We start from the raw sequence: 6302 nt of genomic DNA, 5'->3' as shown, positions 1-6302 counted from the left end.
CAATCCCTCACAGTGCTCCCCTGAACACACCTGTTGTAATGAATCCACCTGTCGCTCCGCAGGTGTATCGTGTGTCAGAGACTAAGAGAGCGTCCACACCTTGTGTAAATATTTGGAGTCGGTCATAAGGTCTGGAACTGCAAAGAACGTGACTCTGCTGTGTGCCACAAACACACCGCCTGACTGACGAGCAGTTCACTGTCAGACAGGAAGCTGTGGATTACTGAGCGCTGACTCACGGGCTCTAATGGTTTCACCGCTGGTTTCGGTGCTTTGTGTCCGTCCTCGTGCTCAGAGGCACTGAGGCAGGAGTCAGATGACCTGGCAGGACACACACACACACACACACACACACACACACACACACACACACACACACACACACACACACACACACACACACACACACACACACACACACACACACACACACACACACACACACACACACACACACACACACACACACACACACACACACACACACACACACACACACACACTGATCCCCTCGCAGCAGCAGAAGGGGATTATGGGAGTGCATGGCAGATGAACAGCCGGCTGGTTTGAAGTAAAGATCAACATATTTATTCCACATGTCAGACTGCAGCAGGACTGACTGAAAACAGAACACCTGACCACGTCTACGAACACGCTAACCCACAATCCTCAGACACGAGATTAAAGCCACCTGAGGTTTTCTCACGTTTATACCGTTAATGATATCTGAGAGAGAACAGGAAATCAAATCATGGGCTCATTATTCTTTGATAAGGATCCCTTACATTTTGTACAAAAACGGTTGTGTACTGAGCAGGATGTTTAACATTTGATAAATGAATGCGATAAACCTATTAGAGTGGGTTTAAACCTTATAGGAAATATCTACTATTGAAGATAATCAAATATCGCTTTAACAAAGGACAAAGTAACTAAATGATCCAATGAATTACCGTAATCTACAAAATATCACTTATTACTGCATATTGGAAGCAGAATAAATGCAGTATACTGCGCCTTCATACAGTACACACTCAGATATTAATGTGTAATATTGTTCAGAGCAGATTGAGCTCGTAGATGCTGCACAGTTGAACAGATTACTGCTAAATCACATCAATGAATCCACCAAAAACAAATCATCAACGATTTGCTCGTACAAAAGGCCCTGGTTCCAGCCGTTTTGAGGAAATGGTAATGGTATATTGTTGAATAGCGTTTTTCACATTTCTTCCAAGATACTGAACAGCTGAACAGATTAGTGTTGAAATGTGACAATTAATCCACCAGAATATATTCATTCATCAGGGGAAATGCTCTGCTATTTTCACACATGCTGCTGTTCCCTTTTCTCAAAGTTTGTTTTGACCATTAATGGAATTATTATTATATTCTGAGACATTTCAAACAGTTGTCAGATTAAAAAAATTATAAAACGAGTCCAAAATTGCAGATAAAAAAAACCATGTCTTCTGCATCACAGCTGCTCACGCTCCATCTCCTATGCAGCGGCGTGTGTTTGAACAGTAATGTAAAATGACACCTGGTGTGTGAGCAGCGCGTTTCAAACCTTTAACGGACTGAAGCCATCGTTTCAAGAGGAAAAGAATCAATACAGCAATATAATGCGGGCTCTATAAAAGTGCTTTGAGAGCAGGAAATGACAACATCTGTCCATCTGCGTCTCGACCGCCAACAGAAGCATTTACATTGAATTAGCCGCGGATGTTTATGACTCCCTCAGGGTGATTTATAATGATCTCCGTGACCTCTCTGAAACCTTTTTGTTGTATCAAAGCTACAGGAAGGCGACAGTTGCCTCAGGTGAATGACTCCACATGTAATGGCAGCTTTGATTGGTTACAGGTGTAATGGTGTGTATCATGTAGGCATCTTTGTGATTCATTTTTAGCACGAAACAGAAATAAATCACATCTTGGATGAAATATATTCAATGTGTCACCTTGAAAAGTCAGCAAAATCATACGTGTTTCTGTATGATTTTGTTGGACGTTGGATGGTTTCCTCCTTAAACCCCTAAAGAATGGTATGATATGGTTTTAATGCTTACATTCCTAGATATTACAATATTATTTTCAGCCTTAAAGGTGAGAGGACATTTAGTGTAGCACCTCAAAATCAGCAAATCAATGTCAATTTCTTTAGATTTTAGTATACTTTTGGCTTTTCTCTTCTAAAATGTTGGGTATTTCCCTCATCAAACCTCTGAAAATGGTAAGAATTAAACAAAAATTATGTGGTTTTACTTCTTATGTGTAGGCTTAAAGGGAACAGGCCAGTTTAACCGTATGCAGTATCTGAGTTGTTGACGTGAATGGCAACTAAAGGCCAAACCCTGTGGTCGTCCATTGAAAAAACCTCTAGAAATCCGACGAAAATCACTTTGTTTTGTCAATAAGTTGATTGAATGTGAGCTCTCTGAAGACCAGCGTTTGTTTTAAGATGCCAAAGATGTTTTCCAGTAATTACAAACACCACCAAAGAAGAAACAACCCTAACCCCAACCCTAGATCCTAAGAACTGAGTGTTTCTGAAACACCTAAATGTTGCTTCTGAGTCTTACGCTTCTTCATTCTTATCCGCTCTCTTGTTGTGGAACTAACATAACACAAATAAACTCCTAAATCTGAAGCGCCTCTCCTTCCACGGAGCCGGGATGTGAATGTGTTTCCATTCCCAGTCGCCCGTTTTTAATGACGGACATCAACACGGCTCGCTTAAGATCTCAAATGTTTGAACGCATACATGTGCACTCTGTCCGACCGTCCATTTCCTCCACATTGTCCTGTTTCCCCTGTTCATCCTCTGACTAATCCTCCCACCTCCCAACCCTCCCGCAGAGCTGTGGATGACGGAGACGTTTGTTTTATGTGGGGAGAATTGGACGCTTGCACCTCCGAATGAGAGGTTTCTTTAAAGGCTTGGTGTCAAAACCTCCCGACCTCGCCCCTGGAGTCCAAACCGCCTGCAAACCTCAGTGAGAGGATCTCCACCTCGTCCACTTACTGGGGATAAACCTGAGTACACTTTTACATGGGAAGAAAACTGAGCAAATGTCCAGTTGAATGGGAGGGAAACTGTTCTGAATCTGAACCTCGGAGGCTTCCTAGAACAGTTTTTATGATGATAACATACGTTCAACTGTGATTTAAAGCCCCAAACATGAAGGTTACATCTTTTTTTGAACCATTTTTAGAGGCGAGAACACAAAGAAATGCCAGCTGCAGGTTTGCATTTCCACCCAAATACTGTGGATGCTCTTGTTACTCCGGCAAATAAGACTGCTTCTGCTCTGCTGAGGATAATGCCCGGTACAAATGCACAAGGGGAAACTCCAAAAAACCACAATCTGAACCTCGGAGGCTTTCTATAACTATTTATATTTCACTAATGAATGTTCAACTGTGATTTAAAGCCACAAACATGAAGGCTACGTCTTTTTTTGAACAATTTTAGAGGCTGAACATTTTTTTAAAGCCAGATGCAGATTTGCATTTTCACCCAAAGGTGTATGCTCTTGTCACTCCGGTAAATACACACTGCTGCTGCTCTGCTGAGGATGTGACTGCGACTGAATATACTTTAACAGTGGCAGAAAACTGAGCGAATGTATGTAAAAAATACAAAAGGGAAACTGCTGTTTGACCATAAAACACAATCAGAACCTCATAGGCTTTCTAGAACCTTTCTTATGACACTAATGAAGGTTCAACTGAGATTTAAAGCCACAAACATGAAGGCTTCATCTTTTTAGAGGCTTGAACTCCCCAAAAATCGAGCTGCAGATTTGCATTTTCACCCAAAGGTGGATGCTCTTGTTACTCCGGCAGATAAACACTGCTGCTGCTCCGCTGGGGATGTGATTGCGACAGGCTTGAGAGGTTTTAAGTGTCTATATGTCAGGAGAAATGCTCAGAGCGAGAGGGTTAATAAACTGTACTAGCAGGCAGAAAACGAGGCTTACGTCCGATCAAATGCACGAGGGAAACTCTAGAAACCACAATCTGAACCTTGGGGGCTTTAGTGAGCTTTCTAGAACCATTTTTCTGACAATAAAGAATATTTAAAGCCACAAACATGAGGGCTACATCTTCTTTTGAACCCATTTTAGGTCCTAGAACACCAAAATAAAGCCAGCCGCATATTTGCATTTTCACCCAAAGGTGGATGCTCCGGCACATGAACTCTCCGCTGAGGATGTGATTGCGACGGGCTTGAGGGGTTTTAAGTGTCTTTGTGTCACAAAGGAATACTCAAAGCTGGAGGGAACGGGGGGTTAAAGGTCAAGTGCGAGGAACAAGCAACACCGCCCATTTTCCCACGAGCGCTCCCACCAAAAACATCTCTGAGTTTCTCACGGCGTTTCTGTAAAGGGTGACCACAGCGGAGGCACATTACTACTACAGCTCACTCTCTGTCAGGGAGAGGCAGATGCATTTTGCATGTAAATCCCCGACTCCCCCCCCCCCCCCCCCCCCTCCCCTCTCCTGTGGAGCAGGTTTTACGCCTCTCTCAGCTCCGGGAAGGACTGGAGGATCTGGACGGACTGGATTCCTCAGAGTTGACGCATGTCTGCATGCTCATCATCACCTGCTCCTCGAGCTTTGAACAGTTTACCCTGAAACTCCACCATTCATATTGGTTTACATGTACACAACATCACAGTAGAGGGGGGGGGGGTGTTAAATGGCTACAGGTGCCCAGGAGGGGTTCATGTGTGCAGGGTAATAAATATGCAAAGATGTGTGCATTGCTCTCCGATGAATGGACTGTTGTATTGTTGCTTTTAGCGAGTCCCTGAAGGTCTAACTAGATTAACTCTGACAGAGGGAAGAGTGTAATGAGGAGCATTTCTCTTACTGCCATTTTATATTCTGCTCCACACAGTCCCTGCAGAACTCTTTGCATGAAGACGTAATGAACCCCCCCCCCCCCCCCATATGTGTGCATTATAGGGAAACTGTGCACTGTACCCCCCTCCCTGAACATGCACTGTACTGTATTATTCCTCAGTTCCACACAGAGGGACCCACAGACACAGGAAGCTGCTTTTTATTACCGACAGACATGGAGGTAATGTTGAGGACGGAGGGGATCGATACGGATCAATAGCACTGTAGTGTAATATAGGTAAAATACCCATCAGTGGAGATTAGACTGAATATGAGCATGCAATCGGTTTTTAGACCAACAAGTGTTTCTTTTTAGAGCTCCTTACAAACGCCTGCTTCTCACATTAATGAGTGTTTCTTTAATTAAGTGCTCATTTAGGCGGAAAATGGAAATAAAAGTCTGGATTTGTCGTGCGTAAAGCCACTCCTGCATGGAATATGTCCAATATGGCACCGGGGTGTTGTTATGTAAAGACCTGATCATGATAAGAATTCAGTGGAGAGAAGTTCCTACCTGGACCGGGTGAGAGCAGCGCGCTTCCCCAGCTTTGAGCGCTCCAGCCCGGCTACAGGCTCCGCTCCTACTCGGTACCCACACGGAGGTGAAAAAATAAAAATTAACAATCCACAACACTGGGGGAAGAGACCTTAAAACAAATCAAACAATCCAGTCGGACAGACAGATAGGGTGGGTTATTCCTCCACAATTTCCTCTCTCACTATTTTATTTCTGTCCAGTTTTTTTTTCTGTCGTGACCAAAAAGCTGTGCGTCAATCCGGCAGAAAAACACCCGTCCGGACCGGGGTCACTTTGCACTCCGTGGATGTTTCACCACCGGGTTTGTACCGACAGCATCCTCCGCTGATGGCACGCTTCGTTGGGGATGTGGTGGTGGTGGTAGTGGTGGTGGTGGAGAAAAAAAAGGGGGTAAAAAGGTTTAAAATCACCCAAGCAACAAACACTATGTCCGGTATGGGAGTTCCAGCAGCGCTGCTCCGGTTAGTTTCCACCACGACGCGCAGTCACCGTTTTGCCGCTGAACTCTTTCCGCTGCCGGTCCTCAGGACGCGCTGCACGGAGTGTGAGGAGAGAGTGGAGAGATGGCAAAGGACTGCGCTCCTTCCCTCCCTCTCTCTCCTCTCTCTCTCCCCCCCTCCCCCCCCCCCCCCCCCCCCCCCTATACTCTCTCTATACACTGTATACATGGAGGCGGAGCGAGCATCCACCCCAACAACTAACTCTGGATCTCCCAACATTTAGTCATTTTTTTCTTTTCTTTCTTACAGCATATGGCAACTTCTCCCGGGAAGCCACAGGGATGGATGAACACATCTGAAATTTGGGATTTATTTTTTGGCACAGTGGAATTTTAACAAAACATTTTTACA

At 44.5% G+C, this 6302-nt stretch overlaps 1 protein-coding gene across 1 annotated transcript in view; it reads right to left on the bottom strand.

The window, feature by feature from the left end:
- Window positions 1-6026, bottom strand: part of LOC117469659 (protocadherin-1-like) — a 27581-nt gene extending 21555 nt beyond the window's left edge. The window contains 1 exon segment of the mRNA XM_034114120.1: window positions 5428-6026. The gene's annotated coding sequence lies outside the window, so the exon portion shown is untranslated.
- Window positions 6027-6302: the final 276 nt, after the last annotated feature.

Source organism: Trematomus bernacchii, unplaced genomic scaffold (assembly GCF_902827165.1).
Source record: "Trematomus bernacchii unplaced genomic scaffold, fTreBer1.1, whole genome shotgun sequence".
In the NCBI taxonomy this organism is placed as follows: domain Eukaryota; kingdom Metazoa; phylum Chordata; class Actinopteri; order Perciformes; family Nototheniidae; genus Trematomus; species Trematomus bernacchii.
Note: the sequence above shows the minus strand (reverse complement) of the source record. Positions and strands in the feature narration are given on the sequence as shown.